The sequence below is a fragment of the Bos indicus x Bos taurus genome, chromosome 6 (genome assembly GCF_003369695.1).
Source record: "Bos indicus x Bos taurus breed Angus x Brahman F1 hybrid chromosome 6, Bos_hybrid_MaternalHap_v2.0, whole genome shotgun sequence".
Classification (NCBI taxonomy): Eukaryota; Metazoa; Chordata; class Mammalia; order Artiodactyla; family Bovidae; genus Bos; species Bos indicus x Bos taurus.
In genome coordinates, this window is record NC_040081.1 from 19,875,378 (window position 1) to 19,901,377 (window position 26,000).

The 26,000-nt window shown below is 40.8% G+C and overlaps 1 long non-coding RNA gene across 1 annotated transcript in view; it reads right to left on the bottom strand.

Moving 5' to 3' along the window:
• Positions 1-2,641: 2,641 nt before the first annotated feature.
• The window catches only part of LOC113894064, a 32,915-nt gene continuing 9,556 nt past the window's right edge, over positions 2,642-26,000 (bottom strand). The window contains exons 2-3 of the long non-coding RNA XR_003511453.1: positions 12,096-12,246; positions 2,642-2,886 (exon numbers count right to left, since the gene is read on the bottom strand). This is a non-coding gene — a long non-coding RNA (uncharacterized LOC113894064). The remainder of the gene's footprint in view (positions 2,887-12,095; positions 12,247-26,000) is intronic.

Below are 26,000 nucleotides of genomic sequence, written 5' to 3' on the forward strand. Positions count from 1 at the left end.
AGAAAACACTTCACTGGTGTTCCACTGGGAACTTTAGACCAGGAAACCCTACTGCTGCTGCTGCTGCTAAGTCGCTTCAGTCGTGTCTGACTCTGTGCAGTCCCATAGATGGCAGCCCAGCAGGCTTCCCCATCCCTGGGATTCTCCAGGCAAGAATACTGCAGTGGGTTGCCATTTCCTTCTCCAATGCATGCATGCATGCTAAGTTGCTTCAGTCGTGTCCGACTCTGTGCGACCCTATGGACAGCAGTCCACCAGGCTCCTCTGTCCACAGGATTCTAGAATACTGGAGTGGGGTGCCACTTCCTTCTCCAAGAAACCCTATAGTGCTTCTCATCTCTCTGACCTGATGTCACCACTGCAGAGACAGGCCTCTCTGCACTTCTTCCTGAATTCATCCCCCCATTCTTGTTTTTCTAGCCACTCAGTGGGGTGTGGATAAGAGCTGTGGTAAAGAGAAGAAGACATGCCGGCAGTGAGGGGAGCAGAGGCGTTTCTATTTTCCATAGTGTTGTTAGGAATGGCCTCACTGGAAAGAAGATAATTGGACGGAAAACTTCAAGAATTCACAATAAACCATGTGGGATGGGGAGTAGGGAGGATGATAACATTTAAGTCAGAGTGGTGCAAAAGGTTGAGGACACAGGCTTGATGACTCTAGTAACAGCAAGACACAAACATCACTGGAATGAAGTAAGTGAGACAGGAATTATGAAGAAAAAGAGCTAATGAAGTAAGAGGTGGTGTGCGTGTGTGTATGTGTCAGGGAGTGGGGATTATATCACTTAGGACTTTGTAGTTCATTGCAAGACCTTTGGCTTTTCCTCTGCGTGAGATGAGAAGCCAGTGGACAATGTTGAACAGAAGAGTGATTTATCTCGTTTAGATTTTAGAAGGATGACTCTCGCTGCTCTGCTGTTAAGGGAGCAGTGGTAGATAAGGACTGATGTAAAGGAGACTATTATACCAATACAGCAGGAACTGGGTGGTGGACCCGGGTAGGTAGTGACAAGGGGTTGAATTACGTATATGTGTTGGAGATACAAGCACTAAGATTTGCTGGAGGATTGAATATGAGAAATGAGAGGGAAAAGAGGTGTCAAAGGTGATTCCAAAGTATTGTCTTAGGCAACCAGCAGGCCATTCACTGAGAAAGAACACACAGGGAGTAAAGGAGGGAGTCAGTAGTTGGCAGTCCATACAGGGGAGAGAAACAAAGTGCTAATATTTACAAGGAGGTAGAGACTCTGCCCAAAGGTTCAGGAAGGGGCCATAGGGTACATACTCTCAAGCTATGCCTTAATATATGAGTAAGGCTTTCATAGAGTAGAAAGAAGCAGACTCTGTGTCTTTAGCACAGAGAGAAAAGGCACATGAAATATGAAAGCATGGGCTATTACTTGGAATGGTGATCATTGTGGTTTGGTTGCAACACATGCAGGAACTTGCAGAAAAATAGGTTTGGGAAAACGGGGTGGAGCCAGAGGGTGATGGCCTTGTGTGCACAGTGGAGTTTGGACTTCACTTGCTAGGAAACTAGGATACTCTGCAGAATTTTAAGCAAAGAGATAATATTACTGATAATATTAGCCCCACAATGGAATGTGGGATGAACTGGGGGCAAGTGAGGGAATGGAGTTGAAAGCAGCAAAGTAATGAAGCCATTGTGCTGAACGGTTCCTATTTGCTCCTCCAGGTTCATTCTCTGTCCTTCTCCGACCTGCCTTGGGCCTTTGGAGGCAGACTTGTATAGACTATTTCAACAGACTACCTTTGCCCTCTCATTTACAGTTAATTCGGCCAATAGGAGACACAGCAGAAGAAAAGAGCAGGTGGAAGGTGAGACCAGGGTGACTGTTATCCTGAGTCACTCACTGCCTGCTGGGCGTGTCTGCTTCCTTGATTCCTTAGGCCTAGAGGCCAAACAGGCTTCCCTGAAGTTGGTAAATGTGTTCATTTTCTTTAGTCCTGCTCACACGCTTGTAAACAGTCCCCTCACTCAACTGTCCCCTGTGTGTGTGCTCGGCTCTTTCAGTCGTGTCCAGCATTTTTCAACCCTATGGACTGTAGCCCACCAGGCTGCTCTGTACATGGGATTCTTCAGACAGGAATACTGGAATGCGTTACCATTACCTCCTCCAGGGGATCTTCTTGACCCAAGGATTGAACCCACATGTCCTATACTGCTGGTGGATTCTTCACCTCTGAGCCGCTGGGTAAGCCCAAACTGTGCACAGTTACCATATTCAAGCCTGCTATCCATTTGCCACAAAAAGTGCAATTGTGTGCCGCAAAAAACAGTCCAATCGTGGTGTTTAAAATTTGGTATTTCACTTTTCTTCCAAAAGAAGTCACAGAAGTGGGCATTCCAGGGCTAGTGTGGTGGTTTTGTGGTCATCTTGTCTTGGCTCCATAATCCTTCACACACTAGCGCTGCTCCCATATGCCTGTGGAAACACTGCCTGTTACTTCTACCCTACAGTCAGCAGTGCAGAGGAAAGTGTTAATCACTCGGTCATGTCCGATTCTCTGTGACCCCATGCACTGTAGCCCCCCAGGCTCCTCTGTCCGTGGGCTTCTCCAGGCAAGAATACGGGAATGAGTTGCCATTCCCTCCTCCAGGGGATCTTCCCGACCCAGATTGAACCCATGTCTCCCACACTGCAGGCAGATTCTTTACCATCTGAGCCACCAGGGAAGCCAGCAGGAGGGAGGGCAAAAAGGGTCCACTTCTCAGCATCTTCAAGAAGCCTTCTAGGCAGTCTCCTCCACCACTTTTGTTTCCATCTCTTTGGCCAAACTTCATCATGTGGCTCTGCCTAGCTACAAGCAAGGCTGGGAAATGATTTTCCTAGCTGGGTGTATTGTAGCTCTGAGGGTTTTGTCCTAAAGAAGAAATAGAAAATAGTATTGTATAGGTAAGTACAAGCATAATCCAGAAAAGTAGAATAGTTAACAGGGAATAAGGACCTGAGAAGGGATTGAGGGAAGAGGGAAGTGGCAATGCATACTGTGAGAAATGAATGAGATGAGATGCTAACGATGGGATGAGCCTCCTTAACACCCTCTCCCCTACGCCCCCATTGCTCCACAAGGCATATGGGATCTCAGTTCTCCTACCAGGAACCAAACTTGTGCCCGCTAAGTGGAAGCTTGGAGTCTTAACCTTGGGTAGCCAGGGAAGTCCCTCCTTAAAATTCTCTTTATTTGACAATATTATATTTATGCTCCTTTGATCTAATAAAATATTATTTATCTGAGTACACAACTCTCTAACAGCTACTTTTTGAGGGCTTTTATAGAATATAAGCAAAAAAGGAAATGTACTTAAGTCTGAAAAGAAGCTAGAAAACAAAAGAATATTGGCAATTTCCACTTCTGCAACTTTGGTAATGTTGAATGATTCTGGGGCCAGATTAAATGACATAGCTGCAGAGTTTCCACTGATCTAAATAGCTTCCTGAAAATAAAGTGGTCACTATACTTAGGCTGGAGAAGGCAATGGCACCCCACTCCAGTACTCTTGCTTGGAAAATCCCATGGGTGGAGGAGCCTGGAAAGCTGCAGTCCATGGGGTCGCTGAGGGTTGGACACGACTGAACGACTTCATTTTCACTTTTCACTTTCATGCATTGGAGAACGAAATGGCAACCCACTCCAGTGTTCTTGCCTGGAGAATCCCAGTGACGGGGGAGCCTGGTGGGCTGCCCTCTCTGGGGTCGCACAGAGTCGGACACGACTGAAGTGACTTAGCAGCAGCAGCATACTTAGGCTTCCCTGATGGCTCAGAAGTTAAAGCATCTGCCCGCAATGCGGGAGACCCGGGTTCGGTTCCTGGGTCGTAAAGATACCCTTGAGAAGGAAATGGTAACGCACTCCAGTATTCTTGCCTGGAGAATCCCACGGACAGAGAAGCCTGGTAGGCTACAGTCCACAGGGTCGCGCAGAGTCGGACATGACTAAGCAACTTCACTTTCACTTTCACATACTTAGACATTATTTTCCTGAAAAAGGTCCATATAGTCCAAGCTATGGTTTTTCCAATAACCACACATGGATTTTAGAGTTGGACCATAAAGAAGGCTGAGCACCGAAGAACTGATGTTTTCAAACTGGAGAAGACTCTTGAGAATCCCTTGGACAGCAAGGAGATCAAACCAGTCAATCCTAAAGGAAATCAACCCTGAATATTCATTGGAAGAACTGTTGCTTAAGCTAAAGCTTCAATACTTTGGCCACCAGATGTAAAGAGCCAACTCACTGGAAAAGACCCTGATGCTAAGAATGATTGAGGGCAAGAGGAGAAGAGGGTGACAGAGGATGAGATGGTTGGATGGCATTACCAACTCAGTGGACATGAATTTGAGCCAACTCAGAGATGGTGAAGGACAGGGAATCCTGGCGTGCTGCAGTCCATGGAGTTGCAAAGAGTTGGACACAACTGAGCAACTGAACGACAACAATACTTACAACTGTTGAATTATGATCACCACACACACCCTTTTTAGCAAAGCATGCCATTCAATGGGAGGCAAAGTTCAGTGTTACTGATAAACATTAAAACTGTTGATGTTTCAAAGGTCTAAACCTGTGGGATATAAGCTTCCTTGATAAGCCAAATCTTAGGAAAAGTAACAATTTTGTCTCTCCAACTTTAACACAAAACATTTTCCAGGATCTTATGTTTTTTATTCGTTTATAGAAAGTACAGAAATTCTTCTCTCTATGAGGTTTTATATTCCTTAAGATATAAAACTATATTTCTGAAAGCTGTGTGCATTTTATGGACAATATACTTATACATATTTGCAACATATTTTTCTTTCCAAAACCTTCCTGGCTGAGTTAGTTACTAACAGAACATTGCTCTGAAAGTCACTGTATAAGAAAAAAAATTCCCACCTTTAAATGCATTGTAATTTATGCAGTTGTTCTTGATTTCCAAACTAAGAAACAAATTTGGAACCATGTGAAAAGTGTAAATCGAATTTTTCATTGAAATATATATGTTAATACCATCATGGTGACTATCTTTTTGAAAGAAGTGATAAATATATATTCTAATTTAGTCCAGCAAGGGTTAGATTTGGAACTGGGAATCTTACATCTGTTCTTCAAGGAAACTCACTGTCTCTCAATTTTTATCACAATTAATTTGTAATTTGCTAAATATGAGCTAGTCACATTGTGCTTCATTTATTAAAAAAAAATTAACATTCTAGCTTGGCTTCCCTTTGCAATCCATCATGCTCTGTGGAGCCATTGGAAAATATACATTTATGAAACATGTCACGGCTTGTAAACCTAGAAGTCTGTTTGTAATTCAATTCCCTCTTCACAGTTTACCTTGTGTTAATTTATTTAACAAATATTTACCAGATTCTTCCTGTGTCAGGCTCTGTGCTAGGAGCAAAGTATTTAACCTTGAGCTTTATGTATTGGTAAGTTCCCCATATATTTCTAGTTGATTATATGTCTTGTGATGCCCTTGAATTTTGTGTATGGAGAGGAACAACTAAAAGTGTTTGCACTTCGTTTGATTTTCAGCTTTGTTGTTGTTGTTTAGTCACTCAGTCGTGTCCCACTCTTTGTGACCCCATGGACTATAGCCTGCCAGGCTCCTCTGTCCATGGGATTTCCCAGGCGAAAGTACTGGAGTGGTTTGCCATTTCCTTCTCCAGGTGATCTTCTCGATCCAGGGATCAAACCCGCATCTCCTGTGGCTCCTGCATTGGCAGAAGGATTCCTTACCACTGAGACACCTGGAAAGCTTACTGAATTCATAATTTTACTTACTAAAGTCATATATTTACATTGATGGGTTGCTTAACTAAATTTACTTTAAAAAGATAAGCAGCAATTCCACATTTAGCATGACTGAACACCTGAAACAGTAGATAAAACAAATACAAGAACTATACAACTTTTAAATCACATATATCTTTACATGTAGGGATTCCCTGGTGGCTCAGATGTAAAGCATCTGCCCACAATGCGGGAGTCCCGGGTTCCCTGGGCTGGGAAGATCTCTTGGAGAAGGAAATGGCAAACCACTCTGGTACACTTGCCTAGAAAATTCCATGGATGGAGGAGCCTGGTGGGCTACAGTCCATGGGGTCGCAGCACACCAGGCCTCCCTGTCCATTACCAACTCCCAGAGTTCATCCAAACTCATGTGCATCAAGTCGGTGATGCCATCCAGCCATCTCATCCTCTGTCGTCCCCTTCTCCTCCCACCCCCAACCCCTCCCAGCATCAGAGTCTTTTCCACTGAGTCAACTCTTCGCATGAGGTGGCCAAAGTACTGGAGTTTCAGCTTTAGCATCATTCCTTCCAAAGAACCCCAGGACTGATCTCCTTTAGAATGGACTGGTTGGATCTCCTTGCAGCCCAAGGGACTCACTTTACATGTATTCTAAAATATTAATGTAGTAAATTAGGTTAATATCATCAATATTCCTTGTATTGCTGTATAATATTTTTACTATACTTAATTTGATATGTTCCTAAGGTTTTGGTAATACTGTTTTAATAGTATTTCCAGGGGAGATTTAAAAAAAGAAAACAGACTTTTTCAAACTAGACAAGGTCACAGGACCTCTGTTATCAAACAGTTGATTATTGGATGAAGAAGTGGGTATAGAATTTAGCTGTAGATTAAAAATCATGATAATTATTATTAGGCTATTTCTTTTTATGGTTAAATTTTGCAACCATTTGTCTCTCTTAAAGTGATGTATTTTGAAAATTAATAGTTTCTTCTACATCTTGTCATCATAGTATATTGACCTGGTCTGTTAGCATTATTACAACATTTTTTATTCCTTAACTAATATCTTACGGCTTCCCTTGTGGCTCACCTGGTAAAGAATCTGCCTGCAATGCAGGAGACCTGGGTTCAATCCCTGGGTTGGGAAGATCCCCTGGAGAAGGGAAAGGCTACCCACTCCAGTATTCTGTCCTGGAGATTTCCATGGACTGTATAGTCCATGGGATCGCAAAGAGCTGGACACAACTGAGCGACTTTCACTAACATTTGTAGAGCCACCTAACAATGTCATCTCCCAATAGATGTAAAAACAAGACTACACATTTCTCTTTAAGACATTTTGCTAATTCAAATACTTTAAAATGTACTCAATACTATTAGAACCATTTTCTACTTGATACTACGTGTGGCTATGAGGGCTAATTAGTTCTCCTTGTTATGGATACAGTACTTTTTATGGACAATGTAAAAATTAACAAATTATTTGCTAAACTGATTGTAGCATTTTACGTTTCCTGCAGCCATGTATGAGAATTTTTACTCAATGTTCTTCAATACTTAAGGTTGTCAGACCATTTACTGATCATTGTAATGGTATTTAATTGCAGTTTCATTTGCATTTTCCTGATGACTAAAGATATTAAGTGTCTTTTCATGTGCTCATTAGTTATTTGTATGTTTTCTTTTATAAAATATTCACCCATGTTTATGGGCTGCTGTTCATATTATTATTAACAAATTGCAAAAGTTCTTTATTTCAAATTCACTTCTTTTGTCAAATACATGTAACATGAATATATTCACTGTGCGGCTTACCTTTTCATCTTCCTGACAATGTTTATTAAAGAGCCCACATCTTTCTTTAGTGAACACCTTAATCAATTTTTTGTGACTCGTGCCATCCCAGAGTATAAAACATTTGTTCCTATGTTTTCTACTGAAGTTTTAAGTTTTATTTCTTAAGTATAAGTCTACATTTAATTCTGATTTTGTTACTTGGTATGAAGTAAGGATCCAGGCTGGTTTCTTTTCATATGTGTATCTAATTGTTTGAGCATCATTTTTTAAAGACTGTCCTTTCCCCCATTGAATTACCTTTGTAATTAAAGGTATTGAATTAATTAAAGGTATTACCCTTAATATCTTTGTTAAAAACCAAATGGCCATTTATATGTGGATCTTTTTCTGAACTCTACATTCTGTTCCATTGATGTGTATGTCTATTCTTTCACCAATAGCTCATTCTTAGTTAATTTTTTTGTAATAGATCTTAGAGTCCAGTGGTATATATCTTCTTACTTTGTTCTTCCTTCCTAAAATTACTTGATTATTCTAGGTCCTTCACATTTCCTTATATATTATATAACCAGCATGTCAGTTGCTGCCAAAAATATGTTGGGATTTGATTTGGATTACTTTGTAAATGAATCTAGATACTGGGAGAATTGCCATTTTAATCCATGAAATCATATATTCCTCCACTGATTCAGGTCTTTTAAAATTTGTTTCTGCAATGTTATGGGGTTTTCAATAAACATATATGCAAGCACATATTTTATTATATTTACCCCTTAAAATGTCATGGTTTTGATACTATTGTAATGGAAATGTTTTATAATATATTTTCCAACTATTTGTTGTCAGTATATAGAAATGCAGTTGATTTTTGCATGTTAGCTCAGATTTGGGGACCTTGCTAAAGTCACTCATTAGCAAGTAATTTTTTTTAGGTTCTTTAAGATTTTGTATATATATGATCAGTTTGCTTGCAAATTTCTCTCTTTGCAATCTCTGTGGTTTTTCTTTCTTTTCTTGCTTTGTGGACTGACTAGCATCTCCAGTAAATATTGAAAAGGAGTAGAGAAAGCAGGGACGTTCTTGCCATGTTCTTGATCTTCAAGAGAAAGTGATGAATCTTCATGGATGCCCTTTATCAGGTTGAGAAAGTTTTCTTAGCTCAGTGAGATCACTGTGCTTTGCTTGGGGTCCCCCTATCAGTACCAAAAAGTAGAATGTCTTTAGGCAAAAAGCCAGGGTTATGTAGCCCTCATCTCATTTGTTTCTCATCTGTATCAGAGATAGTAGTTCTACATTTCCTGTTATCCCAAGCCTGAAAACACTTTTTCTTATATTTTTTACACTTTTCTAGTTATTAATATTTGTTGTGGCTGGTAAATCTGGTCCAGGTTACTATGTTATGGCCCTACATTCAGGGGAGATAAACATCCATATATTAACATCCTCTATTTAAATCAACAAAATTTAAAATAGCTCTGTATATTCAAGATGTTTATGACTTTTATCATATACTTCAGTTAATTTTTTTTATGTTTAAATAGTTTCTTGAAGTATAGTTGATTTATAATATATTAGTTTTGAGTGTAGAGCATAGTGAGTCAATAGTTTTAAACGTTATATGCATTTAAAGATATAAAATAATGGCTATATTTCCCTGTGCTGTATAGTATAAGTATATCCTTGGTGCTTATCCATTCTATACAATATGCAAGCATACATGAACTCCGGGAGCTGGTGATGGACAGGGAGGCCTGGTGTGCTGTGGTTCATGGAGTTGCAAAGAGTCGGACATGACTGAGTGACTGAACTGAACTGATCTTTAATCAGATATAAGATTAAAACTTTTTCCTTTAATTTTTTGGTCTGGCCTATGGTGACTTAGGTTATCCATCTTATTTCCTTTTATGCACTGGTTATTAGGAATCTGGATAAGGAAATGGCAACCCACTCCAGTATTCTTGCCTGGAGAATCCTATGGACAGAGGAGCCTGGTGGGCTGCCATCTATGGGGTCACGCAGAGTCGGACTACACTGAAGCGACTTAGCATGCATGCATCCTAAGTTGCTTCAGTCGTAAGTCACTTCAGTCGTGTCCGACTCTTTGTGATCCATGGACTGTAGTCTGCCAGGCTCCTCTGTCCATGGGATTCTCCAGGCAAGAATACTGGAGTGGTTAGCCACTTCCTTCTTCAATGTTAAACATAGTAGTTTGTATCTCTTAGTCCCCTACTCCTCTCTTGCCCTTCCCCTTTCCTTTCTCCCCACGGGTATCCACTAGTTTGTTTTCTAAACCTGTGAGTCTGCTTCTATTTTGTTGTATACATTCATTTGTTTTATTTTTTAGATTCCATGTACAAGTGATAACATACAGTGTTTATCGTTCTCTGACTTATTTTACTAAGTATTGATATAATACTCTCTAGATCCATCCATGCTGTTGTAGATGGCTGAATTTCATTTTTTTAAATGGCTGAGTAATAGTCCATTACTCAGCACATCTTCTTTATCCATTTATCTGTTGATGGATACTTGGGTTGTTTCCATATCTTAGCTATGTAAATTATGCTGCTATGAACATTGGGGGTGCATGTATCTTTTTGCATTCATGTTTTTAATTTTTTTTGGATATATATCCAGGAGTGAAATTGCTGGATCGTATGATAGTTCTGTTTTTAGTTTTTCAAGGAACCGCTATACTGTTTCCCATAGCGGTTGTACCAGTTTGCATTCCCACCAATAGTATACAAGTGTTCACTTTTCTGCATATCTTCATCAACATTTGTTATGTGTAGACCTTTTGGTGGTAGCCATTCTGATGGGTGTGAGGTGATATTTCATTGTGGTTTTGATTTTCATTTCTCTAATAGTTAGCAATGTTGAGCATCTTTTCATGTGCCTGTACTTCCATTAATTTTTAATTTTTAACTTTAGAATATCTATTATAAAATGAAGGCTTTTGAATAACTCAATCTCTTTGGTTAAACATAGTGATAAACAGAATAATCCTGCAATGCATAAAACAACCCCTTTACAAACACAAAGAATTAAATTCCAGGACATTCTGGGTTATCCCACTAATGAGCTGAATAGGCTTCAGTGACACTAGAGAAAGTCCTCAGAAAGTGAGACCAAAAGGAGACCCCTGAGATAGAAAACAGTTTTATTGTAGGAAAGGGTCCCATACTGCTTGTAAACTCAATGGCTCTCCCACAATACCTTCCTCTAAAGTCAGACTTTCATGCAGCTTGGGATTGTGTCTTCTTCTTGTCTGGATCCTAACAGTTCCAAGCACAGTGATTTTTCACATTGTAATCCCCAGTACTATTGGCTGAATGGAATTGCAAACTTTTATAATGCATAGAAAAACATCATGTTTACAAGAAAACAAATTTTAAATGAAGTATATAATCAAATCTGAATTATTTTTTTCCCCTTTTGGTGATTTAGGTCATGAAAATTAATTAACATTTTAGTCAGTCATTCACCAAACATTTATTGGACACTTCTTATAGGGCAATAAATATTTGTCCACTATGACAGATACTGTTCGTTGCCTCAAAGTATCTATTCTCCCTTCCCTTTTGGTAATAGAATCCTGTAATTTTTGCTTGGTACATTGTTGTTTAGGGAAAGTCTATATTTCAATCTCCTTTGCATCCAGGTATGGTCATTTGATTTAGTTCTGGCCAATAAAATCTTAGCAGAGATTTTTGTGGAAATTGTAGGAATTCTCCTTGAAAGAGGAAACATGTATTGTCCCTTTTATTCCCATTCTTCTTCCTGAGTCTTTGATACAGAAGCTGTCCTAGCAATTTGGGGCATTAAGACAAGGGCCATATCCTAAGGATGGCAGAGCCATGCACAGGAAAAGCCTAATGACCTCAGAGAATCACTAAGCTATTAGTGTGAATTGCCTGACTCTAGACTGCATTAACTGAGAGAAGTAAAATTCAATTTTGATTAAGCCATTGTTATTTGAGTTTTTCTATTATATGCATGCAAATTAAATTACAATTAACACAATTTGAAAAAAAAATATTTGAATATTGTACCTTGGCTAATCTTTTAGGAGACTATTAACTTGCTTTTTCACCCACTCCAGTGTTCTTGCCTGGAGAATCCCAGGGATGGGGGAGTCTGGTGGGCTGCCGTCTCAGGGGTCGCACAGAGTCCGACATGACTGAAGCGACTTAGCAGCAGCAGCAGCAGCAACCTGCTTTTTCACTATGATAGTACTGCATAACATATAGTCCTCCACTTCTCAGGGACTTAAAATAACAAAGACAGTTCTTGTTTATGAATCTGCATGTTGGGGTCTGGCTTCCCAGGTGGCGCAGTGGTAAAGAATCTGCTTACCAATGTGAGAAATGCAGGTTCGATCCCTGTGCCGGGAAGGTCCCATGGAGTAGGAAATGGCAACCCACTGCAACAGTCTTGCCTGGAAAATGCCTTAGACAGAGGAGCCTGGTGAGCTACAGTTCTTGGGGGCTGTAAAGAGTTGGACATGACTGAGCATGCACATACTCACACTCTCTCGCTGGCTGCTGTTCATCTGATCTTAGACATGATGATGCTTTTGGTTCAGCTTGATTGGACTCTGCACTCCATCTGTGTACCACATGTTGTCATCATCTGGGTTCAGCAGCTGCCTATCAACTTCTAATGATGAAATGCCAAGACTGCAAGAAGACAAACCAAATTAGACAAACATATCTAAAGTTTAAGCTAATACTAATATTTTATTGGCAAGTCACGCAGCCAAGGCCAACATCAATGAGGTGGAAAAAATATACTCTCACCCACTCTATTGGGAGGAGTTACAATGACACCTGATAATGTTATGTGAATGAATAATTTTCTAACAAGGAGAGAGTAAAGAATCTGTTATGGAGAACTTGGAAAAGTTATAGAGATCTTGGAAAGGTTACTTTAACCTCTCTGTGTCTTACATTTTTTCACTTGTGAAGCCAAAATATCAGGTTAGATGACTTATACTCTTGAGTTTTAAACTTCTGTGACTGTAATTCTAGATCATCTTATTTCCTTCCTGGTTCTCAGGAGACAGAGACATTCCAAAGCATGAAACTAAAGACTATTTTTTAAATATAATTTTATTTGTTATTTTTGGCTGTGTTGGGTCTTCCTTGCTGTGCAGGCTTTCTCTATTTGCAGAGAGCAGGGGCTACTCTGAAGTTGATGAGCACGGGCTTCTCATCGTGGTGGCTTCTCTTTTTGCGGAGCACAGCTCTAGGATGCACAGGCTTCAGGAGATGTGGTGTGGGCTCAGGAGTTGCATTTTGCAGGCTCTAGAGCAGAGGGTCAATAGTTGTGATGCACTGGTTTAGTTGATCTGTGGTATGTGGGATCTTCCTGAATCAGGGATTGAACCCGTGTCTCCTGCAATGGCAGGCAGATTATTTACCACTGAGCCACCAGGGAAGCCCTAAAAATTTGTATGTATTGATTAGGCTTATTGAACTTTAAATAAAGAAGGACAAAGCAGATGTCAGTAGGTATATTAGGGATTTTCCTCTATGAAATATCTTGTTCTCTTCATCTCATCCTACGCTTAAAATAATAAAGGGCACAGTCCATATAAATGTTCAGATTCAGATGGTAAAGTTATGTTACTGGAAGGTCATTAACATCATATATCTTGATGACCATATCTGCCCTGAGTATGTGGATATGCTAAAAATCATCTAAATTGGAACAGAGAATGAAAATACATAGGGAGGAGGTATTATAACCTTTCTATAATCCTCTTTTTTGCTCAATGCCCAATACAGAAGACTCTTTTTCTTTTTTAAATGACTGTGCAAAGAGTACTTAGTTCAATTAAATCATAACAATAAGCTCTGAAGAATTGATGATGTTGCTGCTGCTGCTGCTGCTGCTACGTCGCTTCACTCATGTCCAACTCTGTGCAACCCCATAGACAGCAGCCCACCAGGCTCCCCCATCCCTGGGATTCTTCAGGCAAGAACACTGGAGTGGGTTGCCATTTCCTTCTCCAATGCATGAAAGTGAAAAGTGAAAGTGAAGTTGCTCAGTCGTGTCCGACTCTTAGCGACCCCATGGACTGTAGCCTACCAGGCTCCTCCGTCCATGGGATTTCCCAGGCAAGAGTACTGGAGTGGGGTGCCATTGCCTTCTCCTTGATGATGTTATCTGAGCACAAATTAGCCCCAAAGTCATTCCCCAGTGATTATGAATATTTTTCCATAATATGTAGTATTCTGCTTTAACAGAAAGTCTTAACACAAAGGCCATACACACTTAGGTCAGTGGACAACCCAAAATTTTAAGCAAACTTTATATGATGTGCTTGGTGGGGGAAAGGGCCTATAGCTTTCACCAGATTCTGAAATGGATCTGTGACTCAAGAAACTGAATCCTATTGAGAGTAACAGGCAGGAAGGCCAGCAGTCTCCAAATGGAGAATATAGGCTGCAAGTGTCAGACGTTTTTTCAGTTCAGTTCAGGTCAATCACTCAGTCATGTCTGACTGTCTGTGACACCATGGACTGCAGCACGCCAGGCCTCCCTGTCCATCACCAACTCCCGGAGCTTGCTCAAACTCATGTCCATTGAGTCGGTGATGCCATCCAGCCATCTCATCCTCTGCTGTCCCCTTCTCCTCCTGCCCTCAATCTTTCCCAGCATCCAGGAAAGATTTTCAAGTGAGTCAGTTCTTCGCATCAGGTGGCCAAATTATCGGAGTTTCAGCTTCAGCATCAGTCCTTCCAGTGAATATTCAGGACTGATTTCCTTTAGGATGGACTGGTTGGATCTCCTTGCAGTCCAAGGGACTCTCAAGAGTCTCCTCCAACACCACAGTTCAAAAGCATCAATTCTTCGGCGCTCAGCTTTCTTTAGAGTCCAACTTCCACATCCATACATGACCACTGGAAAAACCATAGCCTTGACTAGACGGACATTTGTTGGCAAAGTAATGTCTCTGTTAAATGACAACACACTCCAGTACTCTTGCCTGGAAAATTCCATGGACTGAGCAGCCTGGTAGGCTATGGTCCATGGGGTCGCAAAGAGTTGGACAGGACTGAGCAACTTCACTTCACTTCACTAGGTTGGTCATACCTTTTCTTCCAAGGAGCAAGCATCTTTCAATTTCATGGCTGCAGTCACCATCTGCAGTGTTTTTGGAGCCCAAGAAAATAAAGCCTGTCACTGTTTCCACTGTTTCCCCATCTATTTGCCATGAAGTGATGGGACCAGATGCCATGATCTTAGTTTTCTGAATGTTGAGTTCTAAGCCAACTTTTTCACTCTCCTCTTTCACTTTCATCAAGAGGCTCTTTAGTTCTTCACTTTCTGCCAGACATGTTTTACCTCTCCCTTAAGCAGCAGGAGGAAACAAACTACAAGTGTCAGATTTTTTTTTTCCTTCTCTGTACAAAATTAGAAGGAGGTTTTTCTATGGAAATGTTTTTCTTTTTTTGGAAATGTTTTTCTTAAGCTATGTTAATGAAACTATTTATTTGCTTTGGAATTTGCCTTTCTTCAAAATGGTTCCACCTAAGACTAACTTTTTTCTTTTCTCAAACCTTGGGCTGATAATAGGTCAATAAACCAGTATTCATATCAATTGTTTTATGGATGGGGGAAGACACACCTCGTGCCATCCTCTCTCAAAAATGAATGTTGTGGGAGAGGGGCCTGGTGAAACTCCATCAGCCTTGAGGTGTCTCTCTTATCTGATTAATAGCTTTCTAACAGACATAAAGCAGCTTGCTAAAGACTAGCAGGGGGACACTCTCCGTCCCCCTTCTGATGTATACGTCAGAATCTTTCTCTGTCCTTTTTATACTTTAATAAAACTCTGCTCTACAAAAGCTCTTGAGTGATCAATCCTGATCCCTGGTCCCGAAATTAAATCTTCTTTGGAGATCACAGATCCGACACCGTTAACTGTAAGCTCTTACTATTGACTCTGAAACAAGCCATAGACACCCCTGCTTTTTCTCCTTTGGGCTTCTTTTGACATTAAGAACCATATATGGTTTTAAAACATTAAATTCAATGTCTCCTCTGGGGATAGTAAGCCCTACAACAAAGAGGCTGATTTTCAGTAATGTGGGGAGATGCTGAAAGATGCACATCAGTTTCTTGATCGCACATCAACAGAATGGAAAAAAGACCATTATAAATGTGTAAAAAGTTGAGAGACTTCTGCCGAGAAATATAAAACAAGGCTTTATGGAACATAGTTTGAAAAATCAGTCTCCTTTGGAGCAATGTTATTGATCACTCATGAATTATGGCTACTTACTCAGCCCTAAGTAGCCAGAATGAAGAGACCTAATGTTAATAAATATTGGTACCTTCCTCTCCCTGCCTCCAGAATTTTCCTGATTAGTAGAAATCAATAAGGGAGATAACATCCCCATCTTTCAGATTGGAAAAAAATAAAAAAGAGTTGTTGGAAGGCACCAACCAGTTCCTATTTGGGGAACTAAATCTGATACAGATGTAATTCTCTGTCTCTACCTCCTTCATCCTCCACCCCTTTCTACAAAATAAGTCAAATGCCCTACAAGTAGAGTTGCAGAGACTGAGGACAAATGATTTCCTTTATCCTTGGTCAGTGGGTTCCTCAGACAGGCTTGGGGCTCTGGAAAGAGAATATAAACATTTATTTTCTTCCCAAGGCACTCCTGGCTGAGAAACAAAAATCAAACAATTGCTCAGATCTTTGAGGAGATAAATGCTTATCTATTAGTTGTGTTTTTGGTGATGATTGGTGTCTTAGTCTGTTTGGGTTGTGTAGCAAAATACCGCAGCCTGGGTGGCTGATAAACAACAGACATTTGTCTCTCATAGTTCTGGAGGTGGGGAAGTCCAAGATCAAGGCACAGCAAATGAGGGTCCTCTTCCTGGTTCATAGCCAGTGGCTTCTTACTGTGTCTTCACGTGGTTGCAGGGGACAGGGAGCTCTCCAGAGTCATTTTATTAGCCCCATTCATGAGGGCTTCACACTCATGACCTAATCACCTCCCAAAGGCCCCATTTCCTAATATGATGATACCAGGCATTAGGTTTTCAACATACGAATTTAGCGGAGACACAAAAATTTGGACCACAGTGAACATAAGCTTTTGGAAAACTACACATCATCTTGAGAACTCTTTGAAATAATTAAAGTCCCGAAACAACGAAGTGGTGAAAGGGTTGAAATGAAGAATGAGTTCAGCACTATCCAGGGAAAAGCAACTCAGAAGGCAAATCATTCCCATTTCTGAGATAAGGAGCTGATTATAGACAAGAGGCCTTAGGATTCATGTTAGATTAGACAGTGCAGGTGGTTAGATATGTGGGCATGATTCCTGATTTCACTGAGGCTAATAGAAGTGTGACAGGGGACAGAGTTTGGGCTTGTGAACACTCTGAACCCTCATACTGCTTGTTTGAATCAATGACAGCTACTTATTGCAAGCGACAGAAATGTAACTAAAACTAGAGTAATAAAGAGGATGTAATGGCAAGGTACCAATGAAACTCCCAGGCCCAATACAAGATTGAACCTTTTAGAAAGGCAGGGATTAGACCAACTCTAGGAATTTCAATAACTAGAATGAAGGATTCAAATGCCATAAAGACTGATTTCTGCCTCTTGATGTTTCTTTTATTCACTGTTGCAGACATGTTTCTTCATATTGTGCCGTATGAAGGGATATGGCTGTGTACTCATATATTTATTACTTCAGTTCAGTTGCTCAGTTGTATCCAACTCTTTGCGACCCCATGAATCACAGCACACCAGGCCTCCCTGTCCATCACCAACTCCCAGAGTTCACTCAAACTCATGTCCATCGAGTCGGTGATGCCATCCAGCCATCCCATCCTTCTCCTCCTGCCCCCAATCCCTTCCAGCATCAGAGTATTTTCCAATGTCAACTCTTTGCATGAGATGGCCAAAGTACGGGAGTTTCAGCTTCAGCATCAGTCCTTCCAGTGAACATCCAGGACTGATCTCCTTTAGGATGGACTGGTTGGATCTGGTTGCAGTCCAAGGGACTCTCAAGAGTCTTCTCCAACACCACAGTTCAAAAGCATCAATTCTTCGGTGCTCAGCTTTCTTCACAGTCCAATTCTCACATCCATACATTACCACTGGGAAAGCCATAGCCTTGACTAGACAGACCTTTGTTGGCAAAGTATATCTCTGCTTTTCAATGTGCTATCTAGGTTGGTCATAACTTTCCTTCCAAGGAGTAAGCATCTTTTAATTTCATGGCTGCAATCACCACCTGCAGTGATCTTGGAGCCCAGAAAAATAAAGTCTGACACTGTTTCCACTGTTTCCCCATCTATTTCCCATGAAGTGATGGGACCGGATGCCATGATCTTCGTTTTCTGAATGTTGAGCTTTAAGCCAACTTTTTTACTCTCCTCTTTCACTTTCATCAAGAGGCTTTTGAGTTCCTCTTCACTTTCTGCCATAAGGGTGGTGTCATCTGCATATTTGAGGTTAATGATATTTCTCCCGGCAATCTTGATTCCAGCTTGTGCTTCTTCCAGCCCAGCATTTCTCATGATGTACTCTGCGTATAAGTTAAATAAGCAGAGTGACAATATACAGCCTTGACGAACTCCTTTTTCTATTTGTAACCAGTTTGTTGTTCCATGTCCAGTTCTAACTGTTGCTTCCTGACCTGCATATAGGTTTCTCAAGAGGCAGGCCAGGTGGTCTGGTATTCCCATCTCTTGAAGAATTTTCCACAGTTTATTGTGATCCACACAGTCAAAGGCTTTTGCATAGTCAATAAAGCAGAAGTAGATGTTTTTCTGGAACTCTTGCTTTTTCCATGATCCAGCGGATGTTGGCAATTTGATCTCTGGTTCCTCTGCCTTTTCTAAAACTAAAGCTTGAACATCTGGAAGTTCACGGTTCACGTACTGCTGAAGCCTGGCTTGGAGAATTTTGAGCATTATGCACCGGCTGCGATGGACCACGCAGAAGTGTGGCCAAGAGGAGCTACTCCTCATCCAAGGTCAGGGGCAGTGACTGAGAGTGCCAGGCTGCCTCCGCACAGGAGCGGTGGAGAGGAGCTACCCCACGCCCGAGGTCAGGGGCAGTGGCCGAGAGGAGCAACCCCACATCCAAGGAGTGGTGGCTTCGAGGGCACAGGAGGGCCGAGAGGAGCTACTCCATCTTCAAGGTCAAAAGGGGTGGCCATGAGGAGATACCCCTCGTCCAAGGTAAGGAGCAGTAGCTGCGCTTTGCTGGAGCAGCCGTGAAGAGATACCCCACGTTCAAGGTAAGAGAAACCTAAGTAAGACAGTAGGTGTTGTGAGAGGGCATCAGAGGGCAGACACACTGAAACCATAATCACAGAAAGCTAGCCAATCTGATCACACGGACCACAGCCTTGTCTGCTGCTGCTGCTGCTGCTGAGTCACTTCAGTCGTGTCTGACTCTGTGCGACCCCAGAGACTGAAGCCCACCAGGCTCCCCCATCCCTGGGATTCTCCAGGCAAGAACACTGGAGTGAGTTGCCATTTCCTTCTCCAATGCATGAAAGTGAAAAGTGAAAGTAAAGTCACTCAGTTGTGTCCAACTCCTAGCGACCCCATGGATTGCAGCCTACCAGGCTCCTCCGTCCATGGGATTTGCCAGGCAAGAGTACTGGAGTGGGTTGCCACTGTCTTCTCCTACCTTGTCTAACTCAATTTACTTACTTTACTTACTGCTCCCGTTTTAACAATTTCAGAGAAGGACTCTGATTGGCCTGCTTGAGTCATGAGCCCATGTTTATCTTCTCCTAAAACACAAGACTGTTTTAGAAGTGGGTCTCAGAAGGTTGGTTTTTTAAAGAACAAATTAGAATAGGCACATATTAATATGTATCTTTCTTGTTTGTCTTAAAAGGATATACATTTTCCAAAGAAGGTTGGTGTATCAGTTAACCATCACTGCAAAACAAATCACCCCAAAACTCCATGACTTAAAACAACAGTACCTTATTTTTCATGCTTCTGCAGGTAGGCAGAGGGCCAGCTGATCTAGGGTCAGCTCAGTTGGGTTAGCTTCAGTCCACATTCACTCATTTTCCTTGGACCAGTGGACTGGTTGTAACCAAAGGATAGTCATCTCATGGACACGAAAGAGACACAATAAGCAAACAAGACACAAAATCTCATTGTATGCCTCTATTTGTGTTACATCTGTTAATATCCTTTCAACCAAAAGAAGTCATGTGACTCAGGGATTTCTGACCTTCAAGATCTAATGCCTGATGATCTGAGGTGGAGCTGAAGTAATAAAAATAGAAATAAAATGCACAATAAATGTGATGTGCTTCAATAATCCTGAAACCACCCCGTCCCCAACCAGTTCATGGAAAAATTGTCTTCCATGAAACTGGTCCTCGGTGCCAAAAAGGTTGGAGATGCTGATGTAGCTGAACCCACCATCAAGGAGTGGTCAAATATAGTCTGCCTCGAGAAAACTGCAAAGACACATGGGAGATGGCATGGACACAGAGGAGGGTAAAGAGTTTGGAAGATTTCATGCAATCTACCATGCAGACAGTTAACACAACTATTTTGGATTTTCAAGTGATAGTATTCTGGTTAACTATTACTCTGGATCAGGAACTCAGAAAAGGCTCACCTGAATGATTCCGGCTCAAGGAGTCCTGTGCAGTTGCAGTCATATGATGACTAGGGTTGGACAGAGGGAGTGATGAAGCTGATGGCAGCTAGCTGGATATCTTGCCCTCATGGCCTGACCATGGAGTCTTTCTACAAGAGTTAGTTTGGGTTCCTTATAGCATAGTCTCAGGCATCGTGGACTGCTTACTTTAAATAAAAGCCTTGAAGAACAAATATTCTAGCTCATGAAGTTATCACTGAAAGGCAAAATAATTTCAGTTTTGCCACTGTTTTCTAGTAGTTACAACTACATCACAGCTGGTCCACATTCAAAGGAAAGATAATCCTCTATTTCAACTTCACTTCTTGACAGGCGGGTACCAAGCTACGATACACATTACTATGAATGTGTATCCATTGCAGAAGTGGATACACATTCATAGCAAGTGACAAGCAAGAACTACAACAGAAGTCCAATTTTCTGCTTTATCATAATGCCTGTGGCAGATAACATATTCCAAAATATAAAAATCACCAACATCTCTTACCCCACATGCTCTAGAAGCTTCCTACTTCCCTGTCAAGAAATGAAGTTGAAATAGAGCATTATCCTTCTTTTGAATATGGACCAGCCGTGATGTAATTGTAACTAATAAAATACAGTGGCAAAAGGGAAGTTACACTGCCTTCCAAGTCTAATATTTGCTCTTAGCAAACATCAAAGGAGCATTCCACCCAAAGATGGGCACAATAGAGGAATAAAATCGTAGAGACTTAGCAGATGCTGAAGGGATCAAGATGAGATGGAAAGAAAACATGGAAGAACTGTATAAAAAAAGATCTTAATGAACTGGATCACTACAACGGTGTGGTTAGTCACCTAGAGCCCGACATTCTGGAGTGGGAAGTCAAGTGGACCTTAAGAAGCACTGCTGTTAATAAAGTTAGTGAATACAATGAAATCCAGCAGAACTATTTGAATCCCTAAAGGAAGATGCCATCAAGGTTTTGCATCATTATGTCAGCAAATCTGGAAGACCCAGCAGTGGCCACAAAACTGGAAAAGGTCAATCCTCATCCCAATTCCTAAGAAGGGTAGTACCAAAGAATGTGCTAACCATTGGACAACTGCACTCATCTCCCATGCTAGTGAGGTCATGCTTAAAATCTTGCATTCTAGGCTTCAGCATTATGGGAACTAAGAACTTCCAGATGTCCAAGCTGGGTTTAGAAAAGGAAGAGGAAGTGAAGTGAAGTGAAAGTCGCTCATTCGTGTCCGACTCTTTGCAACCCCATGGACTATACAGTCCATGGAATTCTCTAGGCCAAAATACTGGAGTGGGTAGCGTTTCCCTTCTCCAGGGGATCTTTCCAACCCAGAGATCGAACCCAGGTCTCCTGCATTGCAAGTGGATTCTTTACCAGCTGAGCCACAAGGAAAGCCCAAAGAAAGAGAAACTAGAGATCAAATTGCCAACATTTGCTGGATTATAGAGAAAGCAAGGGAATTTCAGAAAAGCATCTATCTCTGTTTCACTCTAAAGCCTTTGACTGTGTGGATCATGACAAACTGTGGAAAGCTCTTAGAGAGATGGGACTGCCTGACCGTTTTACCTGTTTGTGGGTCAAGAAGCAACAGTTAGAACCCTGTATGGAACAAATGATTGGTTCAAAATTGAGAAAGGAGCACGACAGGCCTGTCTGTTGTCACCATGTTTGTTTAACCTGTAGGTTGAGCATATCATGAGAAAGTCTGGGCTGGATGAGTCACAAGCTGGAATCAAGACAGGTGGGAGAAACAACAGCCTCAGATATGCAGATACCACCACTCTAAGGGCAGAAAGCGAAGAGGAACTAAAAAGCCTCTTGATAAGGGTGAAGGGGGAGAGTGAAAGAGCCACCTGAAGACTAACTTAAAAAAACTAAGATCATGGCATGTGGCCCTATTACTGCATGGCAAATGGAAGGGGAAAGGGTATAAGTAGAAACAGATTTCCTCTTCCTGGGCTCCAAAATCACTGTGGATGGTGACTGCAGCCATGAAATCAGAAGACAATGGCTTTCTTGCAGGAAAGCAATGACAAACCTAGACAGAATGTTGAAAAACAGAGACATTACTCTGCCAACAAAGGTCTGTGTAGTCAAGGCTATGGTCTTCCCAGTGGTCACATATGGTTGTGAGAGCTGCACCATAAAGAAGGCAGAATACCAAAGAATCGATGCCTTCAAACTGTGATGCTGGAGAAGACTCCTGAAAGTCCCTTGAACAGCAAGGAGATCAAGCCAGTCAATCTTAAGGGAAATCAACCCTGAATATTCACTGGAAGAACTGATGCTGAAGCTGAAGCTCCAGTATTTTGGTCATCTGATGCAAACAGCTGACTCACTGGAAAAGTCCCTGACGCTGGGAAAGATTGAGGGCAGAAGAAGAGGACGTCAGAGGAGACGGCTGGAGGGCATCATCGATGCAATGGACATGAACTTGGGAAAACTCTGGGAGATGGTGAGGGACAGGGAGGTCTGGCATGCTGCAGTTCATGGGGTCACAATGGATATGACTGGGCAACTGAACGACAACCACAACAATGAATGTGTAACTTTAGACATATTCTCTCATCTACCAGTGTTGGTCAGTAATATACATCACGTAATATTTATCAAATGAGTGATTGAGTGGCTTCTTCAGAATTCAGTTTCTTCCTCTACATGGGATTAATAATGCCTAAAGAAAGTCATAAAGAATTAATGAGATGAAAGACTTGAAGATGTTTTGAAAATCTGAAAGGACAATTATCTATGGATATTCTTGTCCTTTTTCGTCAGTGCCTAAAACATTGTCTTGGGAATATTCTCAACAAAGACAATTATTTTGTCCTAAATAATTTGACTTTTGTAAGAGCTGAGAGTTATTTGAAGCAGGGAAAGGACTTATGATTTCACTGAGTAATAACATTTTGGGGTCTAAAATGAGATACCATTATGATATGATGAGACTAATATTTTTAAATTGGCTGGTAACCTGTTCTGAATGATATTTCTAAGAAAAGATTACAGAGAATATTTCAAGCAAAGGCAGGGAAATTGAAATAACTGTATGATGGCTGCAAATAAGGGAAAATGTTAATTTGAATATTTGCTTAAAAGTAGGATTAAATGCTTCCTCATCATCTCTCTTGTCTAGTATCTGGAGAAAGACTCAAGCATCATTTTTAAGATGGAGAAATTTCTCTTTTATTGAAGATGAGTTGAAAATGAAAGCTAATAGGAATTAAGTAAAATAACTGAATTTACAGGTAAGAACCAGCTATAGATTTCCAAAAGTTATTCAAAAGGCATCTTAGTTTACTCATATTCATCACTTTAAGGTTAAATTACCTTGTCATTTTTTATTTATATATGTTTATTTCCTTTTTGTGCTCTTAAAGATGGTGAATGGGAATTTATTTTTAAGTACTACTTATATGGGTTTTTCTTTTCTACTTACAAAAAATAAATTATTTCTTAGTCACTGAAGTAAAAATGAATAAAAAGGAAAATGATTTCAGCAAATGGGGCTAATCAGTTACTGGCATTTTCTTTCTTAAAGACATATGGTAATAGTTAGTTTTCTCTAGGGAAACCTCATGTATCTGTGATAAAGTGGACAGCACTCTGATACCAAATTCAGCCAAGATACCAAATTTAGCCAAGAAGAGTCCCATGAGACTACTTAGGTAATTTTGATATTATTTGCACATATAAAGTTTTTTTAAGAAAAAGATTTTAAAATAAAATTTTGTATAATTAAATTTTATTCCACATAATTTATACATATGTTATAATAGGATGGATATATTTTATAAGTATACATAGTAAAATTGGGTGAGAGCTTTTAAAAGGTAAATATGCTAGAATCATGCACCAGACTAACAGTCTAGCTAATAGCATACTCTCCTAAAAAGTTCTCCAAAAACCATTGCATACTCATTTCTTCTCAAACATGAAAGTAGTGAGCAGCAGTCAGAGATTTTTTTGGTGGCTTATGGTCTGCTTGACTTTATGGAAAAGGCCTCCACTTAACTTCACTTCCCCACTTCCCTTTCCTCTCCTTCGATAAGGTCAAACTCAGTCCTAGACAGTTCAGACAGCCCACGGGCCATTGCTGATTGAACCACTGGCTGGTCTAGCCGAGAAGGAGGATATTTTTTACATTAGCCTGACAGGAAGTTATGAGCCCTGATTGGTCTTATATGAAAAGGGCCGGGGAATGTAGAATTCATGAATGGCTCTGATAAATGATGCTCATTTCCATAGCATGAATAGGATGTATAATTGCTGCTGCCTTGCTCCACATCCTTAGAGAGTTCAGATCCTAAACTCAAGGACCATCTCTCCTTGAGGGGCTTCTAACCTGAGACCCAGATGGGGCTGAGGGTAACTTATAACACAAAATTTATAGCTCCTATTGATTAAAATTGTGTTAATTAAGTAATTCTACTTTGTGTTAGAGGTATTACTATTTATCTTGATTGCAGTGGGAAAGTTCTTTATCTTAAAGAATACAATATTAAGTGTCTTTATGAGAAGAAAATATATTTTAGAACCTAGCTTAGAAGGTAAGAAATATACAATAAACTAGCTTCAGAAGTATCTTCCTCAACTAAATGTCTGTTCAAATGTGCTGTATTACACCAGGTACCACTGAGCAGATATATATTTTGTAACAGAAGAGATATTTTTCAGTAATAGGAAAAAACTGAAACCTGCTTAGACATAATAGAAGATATTGGTTTTCCTAATGAGGTGGATGAAACTGGAGCCTATTATACAGAGTGAAGTAAGCCAGAAGGAAAAACACCAATACAGTATACTAACGCATATATATGGAATTTAGAAAGATGGTAACAATAACCCTGTGTACGAGACAGCAAAAGAGACACTGATGTATAGAACAGTCTTATGGACTCTGTGGGAGAGGGAGAGGGTGGGAAGATCTGGGAGAATGGCATTGAAACATGTAAAATATCATGTATGAAACGAGTTGCCAGTCCAGGTTCGATGCACGATACTGGATGCTTGGGGCTAGTGCACTGGGACGACCCAGAGGGATGGTATGGGGAGGGAGGAAGGAGGAGGGTTCAGGATGGGGAACACATGTATACCTTTGGCGGATTCATTTTGATATTTGGCAAAACTAATACAATGATGTAAAGTTTAAAAATAAAATAAAATTATTTAAAAAATCCCCCCAAAATTTTTTTAAGATATAACATTTAGTTTTTTAAAAAGTGCACAGTCATTTTATCTTTTCTTAACTGATGCTCAAAGATACAGGTCACTACTTGTAGCTCAGTCGGTAAAGAATCCGCCTGCAATGCAGGAGATCTGGGTTAGATTCCTGGGTTGGGAAGATTCCCTGTAGAAGGAAATGGCAACCCACTCCAGTATTCTTGCATGGAGAATCCCACGGACAGAGGAGCCTGGCAGGCTACAAGGGGTCACAAGAGTCGGACATGACTTAGAGACTAAACCACCACTACTCCTATTTTTTGCCCTCCAAATTATAGCTCCACTCACTTTCCTAACTTTTTTTTTCCATTTTACCCTTAACTCATTCTTCCTCAGTGCCATGGTTCTTAGTTCCTTTTTTCCCCTCCACTTTCGGTCATCTTTGTCCTCCTTTCTCTCAGACTGTTCTTTCTGTGTGCTGAATTTATTCTTTCTCCTCCATCCTGGAATTTTTTTCCTATATCAGCTTTTCTACCTTTCCTATTAACTCCATGACCACAGGAAAGCCCCCCGTTTCCTGCCATTTTTGTTGCCACTCCCGCTGCTC